This window comes from Sitophilus oryzae, unplaced genomic scaffold (assembly GCF_002938485.1).
Source record: "Sitophilus oryzae breed Bouriz unplaced genomic scaffold, Soryzae_2.0 scaffold_1443_pilon_pilon, whole genome shotgun sequence".
Taxonomy (NCBI): Eukaryota; Metazoa; Arthropoda; class Insecta; order Coleoptera; family Curculionidae; genus Sitophilus; species Sitophilus oryzae.
This window is the reverse complement of record NW_022146108.1, coordinates 1,975,282-1,994,472: the sequence shown is the minus strand read 5'-3', so window position 1 is coordinate 1,994,472 and position 19,191 is coordinate 1,975,282. Positions and strand designations below refer to the sequence as shown.

The following is a 19,191-nucleotide window of genomic DNA, read 5'->3' as shown; positions in this document are numbered from 1 at the left end:
TATTACGTATTGCTGCTGTCTCTCTTTAGTTGTCAGTTTTGAGTCAATATTTTTAATTCTCTTCGTGTCGATTGCTGATTGAATTGGAGCCAGAAATGGCTCAAAACGAAATTAGTAAATTACGAACAGATATTCAGGCTGAGGCGACAAACGCCATATCCGAACTACTTCCATTTAAATCCCGAATAACTTATGAAAAGGAATACAAAGATTTTCAAAAATGGAAGCAATTAAAAAACGTGCGAGAAGAGATAAAGTTTTTATCCGATCCTCGCTGTTAAAGTATCATCACAGATTAGGTATCCTATAAGTATACAGATAAAAATCTTGTCCCTAATTCGTGGTACGAAAATTGTTTTTATGACGATGTGCAAACGAGTAAAATAGCCTGTGCGCAAAAATAAACTCGCGTAAAATAACAATAAACAGCGTAATAGAGAGATATCGCTAAACCGAATAGCGTGCATGGACGTTAATAAGGCCAGGTATTATTTCCTTTACATGAGGTGGTATTAACTCTCTTCATTTATAGTTATCGGATCGGAAAGAATTCTGTTTGCGTCGCGTCCGCTATTTAAACTTAACCTAACTTTGAATTTAAACTTTCAAATTGTTTTGTTTACTAGCTATTTTAAAACTAAAGGCCTAAAGTACTTATTTCCAGTGCTTTATTGTTCAACGTCTACCAGTGGGTTTAGGGCAACAAAAGCAACAAATTCTCTTAGAAGTAGTTCTAGGAGCTAGTTCTTTAATATTGGAATCCATATTTTTATAATCCAGCTACTTAAATATCAAATTACCTAATAAAACTAAAGTAATAATTCAAAACAATTCAAACATAACCTAAAATAAAAGATCTCGCCGGCCGGCCCCGGTTGTCAAATACCCGCACATGCCCATTTAAGCAATTTTTAAACGTTATTTAGAAATAGCGCTTGGTGTAATTGATCCGCAAATTACGTCAAGCGGTAACGTTATTAGCGGGTGTTAAAAATTGACTCGCGCATATCGTAACCATGATAAGGTACGCGTAAATACTGCATGACGCTATTCGGTTTTCCGATATCTCTCTAATAACTGTGCCGGTCAGGCGCTGTGCACAATTTTAGAGGCCATAAGTGGGCGTGCTATGAGCGCAAACTAGTAACCTAACTAGTGTCCGATTCCGAAAATTGGAACCACGAAAAACTATAAAGAAAAAACAAAGTTTATAATCTGTATAATCTGTGGTATCATTAAATCTACCCTTGCGGTTAAAGTACTATTTTATCTACTATATTTGATAGATATAAGGCAATTTTAACAGTTGCTATGGAAGAAAAAAAATAATTTTCACAAATTTCGGGGATGATTGCTGGCTTTATTTTTAATTTAAAAACTATTATAAATAATAATAGTCCTTGCTGACTTAGTTACCGAGATACGAAATTAATGTTAATATGACAGTTGAATGAATAACATTTCAGTTGGCTCATTTATTTTCTTGAGAAATCACCATCAGGCTAATTTTTCTAGCTTAAAAATAGATAGAGCTCATTGTATAAAAATCATGAAATGTGTTTTAAATAAACGACATGGGTATAAAAGATCACTTTATCCTGTAATTTTCCTTTCTGTCTATTTGATAAATGTCACCTCCATTATTTCACGCTAGTGAATGTCTCTCGAAATAAACATGTTGCAAACTAGAAGAAAATCCGTGTCAATGTCACACCTCAAACAAAAACGCCCAACCGAACAAGTTGAAGTCATTCGTTATTATTTTTAAAACGGTTGTTTTTAATCTTGGATATTTTCTTACTTATTATATGTATATTTGTCAAGTAATAGTATATTACATACCGAGGGATTCGATAGGGAGGTGTTTTACTAAAACTTTGCTTCGAAATCTTTATGCTACTTTATTTATACCATACTATTAATCGAAAAGTAGATACCTACAATATTTTTATTTGTAAAAGAAAGTTATAGTAAAATACCATGACTTTGGCAACAGAGAAACTAGATTAAATTTACAAGAAAAAAAACTCAGAAAAGATCCAGTGGTTCTAAAATTTAAGAAAAAATCATTTTTTTTGGAAATTTTCAAACAAACTTCCACACCCTGTATCTCCGAAACTAAGCATTTTTTTTTTTTTTTTTTTTTATTTTTACGTTTACTTATTTTTATCTGCAAAATTGGATGCTGCCGGAGTTTCCGGAATATAGTTTGCACCACCCTGTATATTTGAGAAACTATGGTTACGGCCACTCGTTGATTTGACACTTTATGGTTCAAGTTTATATTATATTTTTCGTACTTTTATGGCCACTTGATAGGCTAGAGAAAAAGATTAATTCTACAAAGAAAGAAAACTGGCATCGTCCGAGGCGGAGCATATGGAAAAAAATACCACACTGTAAATTTGTAATGGTCAATTAGATTGACTTCTCTAATGTATTTAGAGAATAATGATCTATTTAGGTTTATGAAGAGCACTAAAACCCCATTTAAAAACGAAACTTTAAGTATTATTTTTTTGGATAGATGCCACGTTTACCGAGTTTATCGTCGATTTCTTTTTAAATTTATTTCTCCTTTCCTTATGGCCCTGTATTTACTTATGAGCACCAGTCAAGGTAAAAGATAACTGTCATATGAAGTTGTCATTTCAGAATTTTTTTTTTTTTTTTTTTTTTTTTTTTAAATTATTATTCTTAAAAAACTCTACCTACATCGAAAATATTAGCTATGAATTACACTACCGAAGAAAAGCTATTGATGATTAAATGGTTGTGGTATTATCAAGGAAATAGTTATTCAAAAGTGTCGGACATGTTTGCTGCTCTGTATCAGAATAGACCGATACCAGGAAAATCTACAATCGCAAGAAATATTCAGAGATTTGAGACCAAAGGTACCCTAATAACTGCAGATGTGAACCAAGGCAGGAACAAAGAGAAGATGCAAGAAATGCTACCGACTTGGAAGTTTTTTTGTGCGTGGAAGAGAACGATGGAAAGATCAGCACAGGAAACTTGAGGAAAAAATAGGAATAGATCAACAGATCACAGATCTAGCGTTTCGAATTTTGAAACGATATATATACTATTCCCTCAAATATGAAAAGCACCAAGAGCTACGAAATGGGGACGAAATACGGCACAGGCGTTTTGTTTTGATAATGAGGGAAAGAGAAAACACGGATAGGGAATTCTTTAAAAACATTGTTTCAACTGACGAATGCAACGTGTTACCTTAAATAATGAACCCTATGCTCAAAATTATCGATAAATTGGCGAAAGAAAAGCAACACAGGTTTGTCGAATCAAGGACGCAATATCCACAGAATTTAAATGTTTGGGCAGGGATTAGGGATATTCGGACACAACATTATCGGGCCATTATTTCTTACGCGAAATTTAAATGCAGATATTATTTGGAAACTACTGCGAAAATCTATATTTTACCTGCTTTACATGATGCCGCTAGGGAAAATCAGGAAGTTTGGTTCCAAATGGATGGCTGCCTGGCATATAGTACCCTGGCTGTTTTTAACGGAAACGTTATTGAATCATACAGTAAATTGGCCAGCAAGGTCTCCTGATATTTCGCCAAATGATTTCTTTCTCTGGGGCCATTTAAAAAACAAGGATAAAAAAAAACTCAAATCTGGACGAGTTAAAAAATGCTATTTCTGCCGAATGCAATAGAATTTCAGTTTACCAACTGGCGAATGTAAGAAGAGAATATTATGATCGCCTGGGTTATTGTCTAGCAGTCGATGGAGGAATATTTGAACATCGTAAATCCTAAAGTTCTAACACTTAAATTAATAAGTTATTGAATATTGTAATAATACTATAATAAGCCTTGGTGAGGAGTGAGGAGAGTCTTTAATTCATATTGAGATTTTGTAAATTTATAAATGCATCTTTAAGATTTCCGATGTAGGAATGAAGTTTTCAATAATTAATAAAGCTCTAAAACTAGTAAATAAATAAATTTCTGAAATGACAACTTCATTTTTGACAGTTATCTTTTAACTTGACTGGTGCTCATAAGTGAATACAGGGCATAAGAAAGGAGAAATATTTAGAAAAGAAATCGCGATAACTCGTACACGGCTAAATCAAAAATATCTAAGTTCTATTTCTTTTTAATGTGGGTTTTAGTGCTATTTTCAATAAACTCAAATAGAATTATTCTCTAAAATAAGAGGGAAGCCAATAATTGATCTCATTAAAATTTACATGGATTTCGTCCTTAGATGTCCCGCCGACGATGCAGAAGCCTTGCGTAATGCTCAATAAGAAACTTTTTACTTATTTGTATCAGCCGGAGTTTCCGGAATGAAGTTCAGACCACCCTGTATAGCGAGAAACTATGGTTACGCTCGTTGAATTTGACATTTTAACTCAAGTTTAATATGTTAATTAAATTTTGTACTTTATTTTTTTTTTTTTTTTTTTTTTTTTTTTTTTTTTAAGTATTTTTATATTGTCAATCACGCCGCAAAAATTAGTAATTTTGTGCGTTTGAAAAAAAACATTTTTTTTGTAAATAATACAGTTTTGAACGGGACGTACGATATGTGGTTGTAAATTAAAAACAAATGTCTAAACCAAAAAAAAGATGTGCCATTATCTACAGAAACTTAAATATTTCCGCGAAATAAATAAATATTTAATGCCACAAGCACAGTTCACCACCAGTTTTGGATTAATCTGATTTGCCAGCGCATAACGTTTTGTATAACGAATTTATGAAATTAGCGAGACCCTAGGACAGACGCATTAATTGTTAATTTGGGTAATTTCCTTAACCTCAATTCAGTATCATCCGATTCCGATACACTAAAAGAAGCCTTGATATTTCAATTATTTAGAGGCCCAGATAATCCGTATCGCGAAGAATAATAGTTATAACATAAATCATAATTAAATAAAATTGTCAGTTTTATTAAGTATACACACGAACATACAACATTCTTAGTATACGACGAATATCAAAATTATAAGTATGTATATACAGAACACTTACCCTATAATATAGAGGGAGTACTTGCGTATTGTAATGATGATTTAATTGAAAAGGTATTATTAATGAATAATCAAATGTATTAAGGTATGTTTTCAGAGCTACGTAGTATGTAAAAGCTTCCAGAGTATATCATAAAACTATAAGTAGGATGATTCTAGGGGAGTCAACAGACTCTTTATCTAACACGAAAAATGTATAAACCAAGACATGTTTATCATAATTTATACTCCTTGAAGATTATCCGAGAGAATGTGAATTTGAAAATTTTACTGGTATTGATAAAATATGGAGAGAGATCGTAGAGTTATTCTGAGGTTATTTCCAAAACTTTTTATCCTCTTTATATTGCAATATTCATATATTGTGTATTCGTTGCGCGTGGTGTGATAATTTGCGAGAGATAAGAGCAGGAGTGAGGGGAGATTCGATTGAGCGAGCACATCATTGAGATCCTTAACAATTCACATTATAATCAATCCCCCACACAATCATAGTATTATAGAACAATATGATCATTTATGAGTACCGGGTGGCCAACTAAAGAATGGACGCCGGCTTATCTCAGAAACTTAACTTATGCATAATACAACTTTTGGGAAAAAAATTCTAATGAGTAAATCGACCAAGAGAAATCGCTGGAAATTATTTTCAAGTTCGAGAAATGCCCGCTAGGGGGCGGTTCTCTAATAGCCAATTAGAAAACAGGGTTTTTCTCAAAAATATGCAGGTGAACAGGTATTTTAAATATTACTGTTGTAATCATCCAGAAATTTGTAATTTTGTTGATAGTAAATAAAGTATTTTGCTCTATCTCATAAAATAAAGTGGTGGGGGAAGGTTAAACTTGCTTTTATTTAAATAAGGATAACTCTGGTTTAGGTTACGCGATTTAAATAAACTAGGGCTCGTTTAAAAGAGCTTTTCTTCCTCAATGATCTCCAGTATAAATTTTGTTTCCACAATTTTTTTCGTGGTAGCTAGAGGGCGCTGTTTGACATCATAACAGATAATGCGCTTTTGGGTAAAAAATTTAAATAGGAGGCTATGTTTCTCTTTACACAGTTAAATAGAGCACAAAATTTCCAAAACATCAGCGGAAACCGCAACTTTCTATTTTCTCTCTGACCATTAAACATTTACCGACCAACGGTCTTGGTGCTAAACTACTTGCATCAAGGGCAGATTTGGAGCAGTAGTGCATATTGTTAAGATTCGCATCTTCGTTCGGTGCTATATGAAAAGTGACCCAAACGACATAAATTTTATAATATAATAATAAATAACACAAACAACAGATAAAACACGAAAACAAGTAGTGAAATCAAGGACGAACTTGGAATAATAACTAAATGACGTTATATGAATAAACCCCTAATTTTCGACCATACGAAATTCGGCGGTTTTCTGTTAAAAACAATATGGCGGCACAAAATTCCTAGAAATTTTAATAAAATTATTGATTCTCCGACTTTCGGATATTTTAATCTGAGAACTAATTACGTATAATTAACCAAGAAATTCGTAAAAATTATATGGATGGATGATACTGTTACATAAACACGTTTAAATAATTATGACGTCATTTTTTTAAGAAAACGCCCGAAATTCGGATGCATGAAAACTGAACTTAAACGTTTTGATATTTTGACGTAACCAATTTACCTCTTTTTGTTTCCTAGCCTACTACTATAATTTTTAGACCATATTATAATCCTAAGCAGCCTAACATGATTTGTTCTCTTAATATCTCCGGTTAGAGAGCAGATAGAAAGTTGCGATTTGCGCTGATATTTTGGAAATTTTGTGCTCTATGTAACTGTGCAAAGAGAAATATAGCCTCCTATTTAATTTTTTTACGCAAAAACGCAATATCTGTTAAGATGTCGAACAGCGCCCTCTAGCTACCACCAAAAAAATTGTGGAAACAAAATTTATACAGGAGATCATTAAGGAAGAAAAGCTCTTTTAAACGAGCCCTAGTTTGTTTAAATCGCGCAACCGAAACCAGGGTTGTCCTTATTTTAATAAAAGCAAGTTGAACCTTCCCCCACCACATTATTTTATAAGAGCAAAGAGATAGAGCAAAATACTCTATATCAAGAAAATTACAAATTTATCGATGATTACAATAGTAATATTTAAAATACCTGTTCACCTGCATATTTTTGAGAAAAACCCTGTTTTATGATTGGCTATTAGAGAAATGCCCCGTAGCGGGCATTTTTAGAACTTGAAAATAATTTCCAGCGATTTCTCTTGGTCGATTTACTTATTAGATTTTTTTTCCCAAAGTTATACGATAAGTAGTTTCTGAGATACAGCCGGCGTCCATTCTTAGTTGGCCACCCGGTACATGAGAAACTCAATCATATTCCAATTTAGAATGCCACAAGATAACTAAAGAAGAAAACATTCAATCAATGTGTACTACCAGTCATGATCTATGCACGCGAAACCTGGACACTTAAAACCGACATCATAAGGAAACTGCACATCACACAACGCTCAATGGAATTAGCGTGGAAGCAATGGAAATATGCTGTGAATAACATTAGGAAAGACATTAAAAATATTGATTGGATATGACAAAAGCTCCAGCTAGTAGATGGCATTCACACAAGTATATGTCACCTGGCAAAAAGGACGGACAACAGATGGACCATAAAAATTACAGCATGGTACCAGCGAGGTATTAAGAGACCTAGAGGAAGACAAAACGTAAAATGGGACCATGATATTAGGAAATAAGCAGGGATAATTGGGGCCCCATATATGGCCTCATATATGGCCCCATAACAATGGCCCCAACTACAAAGAGAGTATCGAAATATGTAAATAAAGGCAAATCAACACAGGATGCCGTTCATGCATTGACATCATCAATCTATGATGCTCTAGACTCGGGACATCGAAGCCTCTGTATATTCGTAGATCTCGCTAAAGCATTTGATACGGTAAATCACAAAATACTTTTAGACAAATTAGAGAGATATGGAATACGAGGAAACAGCCTTAGTATTTTAAAAAGTTACCTTAAGAACAGATCACAATATGTTAATTTGGGAGATATTAATAGCAAGCCAGGAAGGATTGAGCATGGTGTACCACAAGGCACTGTGTTGGGTCCGTTATTATTTGTTATTTATATTAATGATCTACTTACAATTAATACAAAAGCAGAAATTTTTAGCTACGCAGACGATACAGCGATATTTTATAAATCTAACTCTTGGTCGAATTTGAAAAGATTAGCAGAGGAAGACTTTCAGACAATTAATACCTGGTTTATCAAAAACAAATTAACATTAAACTATGACAAAACCAAATATATATCCTTCTCTATTTATAAAAATAATGAACCAGATTGGGACAGATTACAAATAACCAATAATAATGTAATACCGGAATGTGATTTTATAAAATATTTAGGGGTTACAATCGACAAACATCTTAAATGGAATATTCATATTAATAATGTAACTAAAAAATTGCGAGGATTGTTGCCGAAATTTAATTATTTGAAAAGTTTTTTGGACGTCAAACAGCTTAGAATCCTGTACTCATCCCTTGTACAATCTCATTTGACATATGGAATTCTAGGGTGGGGTGGTGCGGCTGAATGTCATTTAAAGAGCTTGTATTCTGTTCAAAAATGGTTCATAAAAATTATTTACAATAAAAAGAAAACTTTCTCTTCAAACGTTCTCTTTAAGCAGGCGCATCTACTGGATATACGTCAGCTATACTGCCTAGATGTTTTAAAATTCATTTATCAGGGGAAAATATCTATTGAACATGTTGACCATGAATATGAAACTAGACATAAGGCGTTTTATCCTAGTTTATGCTCTAAAACTGTTGGACAAAGTCTTCAAAGTTTTTTGCACCTCGATTATATAACATCTACCAACCTTCCTAAAGGATGTTAAAAGTTACTCTGGTTTTAAAAAGGGGTATGCAAATGGATGGTTGATCGAGGTAGAGATATATTTAATGACCTAGTTAACTTAAAATATACAAAATAAATTTTCATAAGTGCCCCAGTGAACATTATATATTGTCATATCTAAATTGTGGCTTCCACATACAAGTAATTTATTACTTTGTGGTAATTCTTTTAACGTTTATTTTGATTCTTAAAATTTAAATATAGTCTTAGTTAAATTGTACTTAGATAATGTGTATTAGATATAGTAGCATATTATGTTGTATTGTACTGTACTATTTTATATCTGTTTTAATTTCAAGAGAAAATGTTTAATAAACGTTATTATTATTATTATTATTATGTGAGATGGGCTTCATCATTATTAGAAATGGTTAAATAAGCTGAAGATGATGATGACATATACAGTATGTCCAAGTAAAAAGAACTGTCACTATGATATATTTTTTTATATTCATTCATAAAATTAAAAAAGATAATAGACAAAGATATCAAGCAGTAAATTACGAAAATAACGAACCTATTTAAAATTACTTCAGATTCTTTGAATATTTAAGGGAATATTTCTGCATCATGCATAAAATAAAGTTTGATCAAAGAAATAATATATTATGCATAATGAAGATCTCGAGAAATGTCATGGATAAAATATTCGAGAGAGAAAATTACGAGATATTAAAAATTAACTTTACTTCTGAACAGAAATAATAAATAGATAGGATTGCAATATATCTACATCTAGATAAAACTATATAGGGTTATTTATGATACGGAGTAAAGTTTTAGTCCTCCTTTACATAATAAATCACAAAAACCATTAAGAATTCAAGACATGGCTATGAAAAAAATCTTACATATCTTCCAGTTGGAAGGGATCTTGTGTTGGAATTCAGAGAAGTTACAGCAGGATAAAAAACGAAAAGAGCATAGGAAGTATTTCTCAATTTGTCAAATCTATAGTCTCTTGAGCAATAGAATATTACATGATTTGGATTGATTTACACAACAATGTACCTTTTGTGTCCAGGAAGGGTTCATAGTTTCATAGTTGTCGATTTTCGAAAGAAATCGGTACATTTATTTTATTTCGTATATTTTTCATTTTATTGATTTTATGGAAAGCACTGTGCATTAAAATATTGTATATTGTATCCTATGTTATAGGGCTTGTTTCTCTCTACAATTTCCTGTCTCAGAATGTACCGTTTGTGTCCGGGAAGGGTTCATAGATGTCGATTTTCGAAAGAAATCGGTACATTTATTTTATTTCGTATATTTTTCATTTTATTGATTTTATGGAAAGCACTGTGCATTAAAATATTGTATATTGTATCCTATGTTATAGGGCTTGTTTCGCTCTACAATTTCCTGTCTCACAATGTACCGTTTGTGTCCGGGAAGAGTTCATAGTTTCATAGTTGTCGATTTTCGAAAAAAATAAGTACATGTATATTATTTCGTATAATTTTTATTTTATTGATTTTATGGAAAGCACTGTTCATTAAAATGTTGTATCCTATGTTATAGCGCTTGTTTCGCTCTACAATTTCCTGTCTCACAATGTACCGTTTGTGTCCGGGAAGAGTTCATAGTTTTATAGTTGTCGATTTTCGAAAAAAATAAGTACATGTATATTATTTCGTATATTTTTCATTTTATCGATTTTATGGAAAGCACTGTTCATTAAAATGTTCCTATGTTATAGGGCTTCTTTCTCTCTACAATTTCCTGTTTCACAATGTACCGTTTGTGTCGGGGAAGGGATCATAGTTTCATAGTTGTCGATTTTGGAAAGAAATCAGTACATGTATATTATTTCGTATATTTTTCATTTTATTGATTTTATGGAAAGAACTGTTCATTAAAATGTTGTATCCTATGCTATAAGTTTTGTTTCTCTCTATAATTCCCTGTTTCACAATGTACCGTTTGTGTCGGGGAAGGGATCATAGTTTCATAGTTGTCGATTTTGGAAAGAAATCAGTACATGTATATTATTTCGTATATTTTTCATTTTATTGATTTTATGGAAAGCACTGTTCATTAAAATGTTGTATCCTATATTATAGGGCTTGTTTCTCTTTATAATTTCCTGTCTCACAATGTACCGTTTGTGTCCGGGAAGGGATCATAGTTTCATAGTTGTCGATTTTGGAAAGAAATCAGTACATGTATATTATTTCGTATATTTTTCATTTTATTGATTTTATGGAAAGAACTGTTCATTAAAATGTTGTATCCTATGCTATAAGTTTTGTTTCTCTCCATAATTCCCTGCTTCACAATGTACCGTTTGTGTCGGGGAAGGGATCATAGTTTCATAGTTATCGATTTTCGAAAGAAACCAGTACATGTATATTATTTCGTATATTTTTCATTTTATTGATTTTATGGAAAGAACTGTTCATTAAAATGTTGTATCCTATGCTATAAGTTTTGTTTCTCTCCTACAATTTCCTGTCTCACAATGTATGTTTGTGTCGGGGAAGGGATCATAGTTTCATAGTTATCGATTTTCGAAAGAAACCAGTACATGTATATTATTTCGTATATTTTTCATTTTATTGATTTTATGGAAAGAACTGTCTCATTAAAATGTTGTATCCTATGCTATAAGTTTTGTTTCTTCATAATTCCCTTGTTTCACAATGTACCGTTTGTGTCGGGGAAGGGATCATAGTTTCATAGTTATCGATTTTCGAAAGAAACCAGTACATGTATATTATTTCGTATATTTTTCATTTTATTGATTTTATGGAAAGAACTGTTCATTAAAATGTTGTATCCTATGCTATAAGTTTTGTTTCTCTCCATAATCTCCCTGTTTCCAATGTACCCTTTGTGTCCGGGAAGGGTTTATAGTTTCATCGTTGTCGATTTTCGAAAGAAATCAGTACATGTTTATTATTTCGTATATTTTTCATTTTATTGATTTTATGGAAAGAACTGTTCATTAAAATATTGTATCCTATGTTATAGGGCTTATTTTTCTCTACAATTTCCTCTTTGACAATGTACCGTTTGTGTCCGGGAAGGGATCATAATTTCGTAGTTGTCGATTTTCGAAAGAAATCAGTACATGTATATTATTTCGTATATTTTTCATTTTATTGATTTGATGGAAAGGACTGTTCATTAAAATGTTGTATCCTATGTTATAGGGCTCGTTTCTCTCTACAATTTCCTGTCTCACAATGTACCCTTTGTGTCCGGGAAGGGTTTATAGTTTCATCGTTGTCGATTTTCGAAAGAAATCAGTACATGTTTATTATTTCGTATATTTTTCATTTTATTGATTTTATGGAAAGAACTGTCTTAATATTCTGTCGATTTATTATAATTTTCTTCCGAGTACTTTTAGTGATTCGAATGAATTTTTGAGGCTAAAAGTTACTATAAGTGCTACATATTTTAATGCTATAAAAGTGTCGATAAATTCATCAGGGACGTGTATATGGGTTATCACTCGAATATTTTTCAAAAAAAAACATGTGCACCACTGACTTTTTTTCTTTTGATATCAAAATCGTATAGGCCGTTTAATGCCAATTAAAATTTATCCCTTGATATTTTGTCGAATTCGGCTTCCTTGATGAAATAAACGCAATTTTATTAATCACAGTTAATAAAATCAATAAAAATAAAGTTAATAAATTATATATTTTACCTGATTTACCATTAAATATTATTACTATTTGTCCAACCTACAGCAATTTCAAATAAAAAAAATAATGGCATTTAAGATAATTACAAAAAAATTTTTTTATTTTAACGTCCTAACTCTAAAACTATGCATTTTCATGCCTATAAAACTTTTTTTCATATTTTTTTGATGAGGAATCAATGAGTAGTTATTTTCGCAACTAATGATATTAAAAATTTTTAAAGGTTGCTATTAGACTTGGATAAAGACAAATTAATAAAATTGCGTTTATCTCATCAAGGAGGCCGAAACCGACAAGATCAAGAGACAACTTTTAATCGGCATTAAACTGCTTACATTATTTCGCTAACAAGAGAAAAAAAAGTCAGTGGCGTATATGCTTTTTTAGAAAAAATATTCCAAGGGTGAAGAATTGTAAACTCAGTTAACAACGAAAACCAAAAAGTACAGAGGCAACAGAAATCAGATTTTTGAATGTCCGGAGTGCGGAAGCCAGATAACATCACGTATCGGGCTTTTCAGTCACAGAAAAGCTCATGAAAGAAAACGTCTTGCGTAACGTTGCCATCTTCTGATGCGTGTCAAATACTCGTCAGCGAGTAATGGCAGTAAGTAAGTAACACCCAAGGTTCCAATCTCTAACTGTTAATGGAAATCATTACATTTAAATAATGCATAATAATTTGCTTATAATTTATTTAGCGGAATTCAGTATAAAATTGACAACAAGGATGACGATTGTAGTATCTAATTTATTTAATATCCAATAAGAAATAAAATAAATTATGTTAATTGTAAACTAAATATTAAATCGGCATTCACAATAACTAAAAAAATCATCTATTATTTATGAATCACTAATTCAAAAATGATTGCATAATAATTGGAATGTTTTTAAAAGTGATAACGTATATAGGCATATCTCATTAGTTCATTTAATATTAAATACAAACCTAAATATCCATACGTACCTATGATCACATTAATTATCACATGAAAAGATTATTTGCTCTCGTTATAATCATTTTTTATTCCCCAAATCTTCTGTATATACTGTAAATATAATTCATCGCGTCATTAATTAGTATGTCGAATAATATTAAAAGGTAATATACAGGGTGACAATTTTTACAAAGGTTTCAAATTTGTAAAACCATAAAAAAATAATACCTTTAGAGCAAGCTAGAATTTTTCTTGTTATTTCTGGTTTGTATGCTATATGTTGGATGCCTTCGATTTGCACAGGGTGTCCCATTTTCGTGTGTTTTATTGGGTTTCTAGTAGGTATATGAGTAGAGGTACAAAGATGCGATTTTCACATTACTTTGCTACTTTTTTATGAAACTAAAGATGATACATACAAATTTGTTCTATGTTTCTTAGTTTCTGAAAACAGAGGATACAAATTTCACAGCGACTCTTCTCGTACATTAATGTACTTAACCGACAAAAACACTAAATTAATATAATTTTAATTAGGTATTATTATTTTTTTAACTTAATAATTAAACTTGTACTTTAACATAAGTAATAATAAGATTATTTTATTACATGATAGAATCAAAGTCTTAAAATTAAATTCAACCAATAAAATTAATATCGTATCATCGTATTGTCGGATACCGGACCATAAAAATCCGCCTTTAGTAGGCTACTCTTCCCTTTGTGGGTAATTATGTTTTAAAGAGTTGCCATGTTTATATGTTTATATAGAAAATTTGTAAAGAAAAAAAAAATTGGAGAATATACAGGGTGTTTCAAAAAACATGTGCCATCTCTCGAGAGGATATACCTGACGTAAAAATAAGATTTATTTTTCATATCAGCATAGGTCCAATTCTGCTTTGTTTCGTAGCTACAGGGTGTTAAAGTCTTAAATTTTTTTCGATTTATTATAATTTTCTTTCAAGTCATTTTTTGGCGTCTCAAATGAAATTTTGAGAGTAAAAGTTACTATAAATCCGACATATTTTAAAGCTAAAAAAAGTGTCGAGATATTCACCAGGGACGTGCATATGGGTTATCACTGGAATATTTTTCTAAAAAAGCATGTACGCCACTGACTTTTTTTCTCTTGTTAGCGAAATAGTGTAAGCAGTTTAATGCCGATTAAAAGTTGTCTCTTGATCTTGTCGGTTTCGGCCTCCTTGATGAGATAAACGCAATTTTATTAATTTGCCTTTATCCAAGTCTAATAGCAACCTTTAAAAATGTTTAATATCATTAGTTGCGAAAATAACTACTCATTGATTCCTCATCAAAAAAATATGAAAAAAGTTCCTATATACATAGACATGAAAATGCATAGTTGTAGAGTTGTAGGACGTTAAAAAAAGTTAAATTTTTTTTTTGTAATTATCTTAAATGCCATTATTTTTTTAATTTGATATTGCTGTATTGTGAGACAGGAAATTGTAGAGAGAAACAAGCCAAACCAGCCATCGGTCTGGATCCTGCCTTGCCACATGTCCGATCCATTGCCACTTCAGACTTTCCAGTCTAACAACATCTATTACTTTTGTTTTTTGACGTATGTGGGTGTTCCGCATTTTTCCCTCATGGTGACTCTTAACATGATTCTTTCCAAGACCCTTTGTGCAAGGTTGGACTAATAGTAATTATATTTAATAGTAAATCAGGTAAAATATATAATTTATAAATTTATTTATAAATCAGGTAAAATATATATTATTTATTATTAATTTTAATTGTGATTAATAAAATTGCGGTTATTTCATCAAGGAAGCCGAATTCGACAAAATATCAGGGATAAATTTTAATTGGCATTAAACGGCCTATACGATTTTGATATCAAAAGAAAAAAAGTCAGTGGTGCACATGTTTTTTTTGAAAAATATTGATGAATTTATCGACACTTTTATAGCATTAAAATATGTAGCACTTATAGTAACTTTTAGCCTCAAAAATTCATTCGAATCACTAAAAGTACTCGGAAGAAAATTATGATAAATCGAAAGAATATTAAGACAGTTCTTTCCATAAAATCAATAAAATGAAAAATATACGAAATAATATACATGTACTGATTTATTTCGAAAATCGACAACTATGAAACTATGAACCCTTCCCGGACAAAAAGGGTACACTGTGAAACAGAAAATTGTAGAGAGAAACAGGCCCTATAACATAGGATAACACCCTGTAGCTACAAAACAAAGCAGAACCGGACCTATGTTGATATGAAAAATAAATCTTATTTTTACGTGAGGAATCTCCCCACGAGAGATGGCACATGTTTTTTTGAAACACCCTGTATACGTGAACTCTTTCTTGATTTTACTTTCATTCCTTCGATCGCCTATAACCTACCTCCTGTTACCGCTAAAAAACCAGTTATTGTCAAGTTGCGCAATCAATGGTCAGTTCTACACACAGGTGGTACCCTTTTTTCATTCCATCGACTGGTTCTAATCAGAAGGAATGTTTCATTGACTGCGAACGGTAGTAAGCAAGTGAAAATAAAGCAAATCATCAATCAATGAATTTAGATTTGATAGTCTTGGTCTGGTTAATGGTAATTGCATGAATGACAAGTTTAACGATAATTTAATTTGATCGCCAAATGGAAGAGCCATAAATATTAAAATTTTTCAAAGTATATCCTGTTTTGGTATGGATTATTTGTTTTATTGAAGATTATTTTTTGTATTATACAATATGATTGAAAAAAAAAGGGCGTTCAGCGATGGCTACGAAATGAAGATCGCTGTCATTTTATATGTAAAATTATATGGGGAATGTCATCGATGGCCATTTCCTAGCCAACTGGACGTCGTCTTTTTTCGATCATACGGTATTGGCAACAATTGGGAATTTGTGTGTGTTTCATCATCATCATCATCATTTAGCTCATTCCGTCCATTGCTGAACAAAAGCCTCCTTTAACTCTAGCCATTTCTTTCTATTTTTTGCCACTTGAATCCAGTTTCCAGCCACTCTCTTATCATCTGTCCATCGACTAGGAAGTCGTCCTCTACCTCTTTATGCCTCGTGTCTTGGTCTCCTGTCTCAAGTCTCTTTGTCTACTGTCCATCTGTCATCCTAGCCACATATCCTGTCCAATTCCGTTTAAGATGTAAGATATATATCACCGCATCTTCGTAACATGGACCTTTCCATTTTTCGTTGCATGACCTGTATTCTATATATGTTCTTTTTTGTCAAAGTAAGTGTTTCAGTTCCATACGTGAGGACAGACAAGACACACTGGTTAAACACCTTTCTTTTTAAACATATTAGAAAATCAGATCTCAGTATATGATTTAGTTTACCAAATGCCGCCCACGACAAACCTATTCTTCGTAGAACATGGACCTTTTTTTCTGATTATCCCTTCTCAGGGGCACATATACAGGAAGGGTAATGAGGGTAATTACCCTCATGAGAATGAAAAATATACGAAATAATATACATGTACTGATTTCTTTCGAAAATCAACAACTATGAAACTATGAACCCTTCCCGGACACAAAGGGTACACTGTGAAACAGGAAATTGTAGAGAGAAACAAGCCCTATAACATAGGATACAACATTTTAATGAACAGTGCTTTCCATAAAATCAATAAAATGAAAAATATACGAAATAATATACATGTACTGATTTCTTTCGAAAATCGACAACTATTAAACTATGAACCCTTCCCGGACACAAACGGTACACTGTAAGACAGGAAATTGCAGAGAGAAACAAGCCCTATAACATAGGATACAACATTTTAATGAACAGTTCTTTCTATAAAATCAATAAAATGAAAAATATACAAAATAATATACATGTACTGATTTCTTTCGAAAATCGACAATTATAAGACTATGAACCCTTCCCGGACACAAACGGTACATTGTGAGACAGGAAATTATAGAGCGAAACAACCCCTATAACACAGGATACAACATTTTAATGAACAAAGCTTTCCATAAAATCAATAAAATAAAAAATATACGAAATAATATACATGTACTGATTTATTTCGAAAATCGACAACTATGAAACTATGAACCCTTCCCGGACACAAACGGTACATTGTGAGACAGGAAATTGTAGAGAGAAACAAGCCAAACCAGCCATCGGTCTGGATCCTGCCTTGCCACATGTCCGATCCATTGCCACTTCAGACTTTCCAGTCTAACAACATCTATTACTTTTGTTTATTGACGTATGTGGGTGTTCCGCATTTTTCCCTCATGGTGACTCCTAACATGATTCTTTCCAAGACCCTTTGTGCAACTCACAATTGTTCTGCTGTTTTTTCGGGTAATTGCCATAGTCTCTAAGCCGTACGTAAGCACAGGTAGGATGCAGCTGTCGTAAGCCTTTTTCTTTAGATTGATGGGCACCTTTTTATCCTTGAAAATATTGTTCATATTTCCAAATGCTACCCATACCAAATGGATCCTGCGTTTGATCTCCGTGTTTTGGTTCTCTAATAACACTTTAATATATATAACTCATAATTTGTCATATTTTTCTTAATATTTGAATCAAACAGTCTCTCAAAATAAATAAATAAAAGTGGTTTAAATCATTACGGGATTGTTATAAAAATATAAATGTCAGAAGTTAATATTTATTCTAGAAACCTATTTCTATTTATACAAATCGCAAGCCTGGTAATGATATTTGCCATACAATTATGCATAGATGTGTGTAACAAATGGTGATTTATATTGTTCAAATCACGGCATTAAAAATTTAAACAACGCTTGCTTACAATAAATTCACATTGTAATATGCTAATATATCTGGCACAACAAGGTGTGATGAAAACGTTAAATAAATTAAGTCCACTTTTCTTAAAAAGTAGTAACATTGCAATGATATTTATTGCTATTTTAGGTTTTTTACAAGAGTATTAGTTATAGATAATTTGATCACTTTTTAGCGGGTTCATTACTAGAAGCTAATTTCGCAACTGAACTAGAAAATTATGAAAATAAAAACAAATCAAAGCATGTGATTACTGTATCACTTGTTTAACATCACACATCACAGTTTGTGTAGCAAAGTTGTGAAACAGTATTATTTGTAAAACTAGTACTCTATTTATCGCTTCTAGATTATTTAGGAAGTACATATGGGGGAGGCGGCTAAGAACATACAAAAGATGTAAATATCTGATGAAAACATAAATAATCATTAAAGGGCTTACTTGGGAAAACAATATATCCATGAATATACACATACCCAGCTAAAATAACAATAAATATTAACTCGGCATCGATAAATATCTGTAAAAATCGATTAGTGGCACATGTACGATATGCATTGTTAATTTGCCGCTTGTCTATTTCGAGCAAGGATGGGTAAGTTGTTTTAGAAATGAGAATTTTTTATTTTGTTACATGTACCATAGTATAACGATTAATAGTTATTTTTTATACAACACGATAAAATGGTATTTTATCGTCGACCGGGAAAAGATTTCGGGAGACGATAATGCAATGTCGTGTATAAAGCAATATTTTTTCCATAGCGAGTTACGTTTTAAAAAATATTCAGAAATTATTATTTCAAGGAATTTATTACGAGTAGAAA

General features: G+C 31.8%; 1 protein-coding gene across 1 annotated transcript in view; it reads left to right on the top strand.

Annotated features, from left to right (window-relative positions):
• The window catches only part of LOC115877297 (band 3 anion transport protein), a 202,283-nt gene that overhangs the window by 9,036 nt on the left and 174,056 nt on the right, over nucleotides 1-19,191 (top strand). The gene's annotated exons all lie outside the window — the stretch shown is intronic.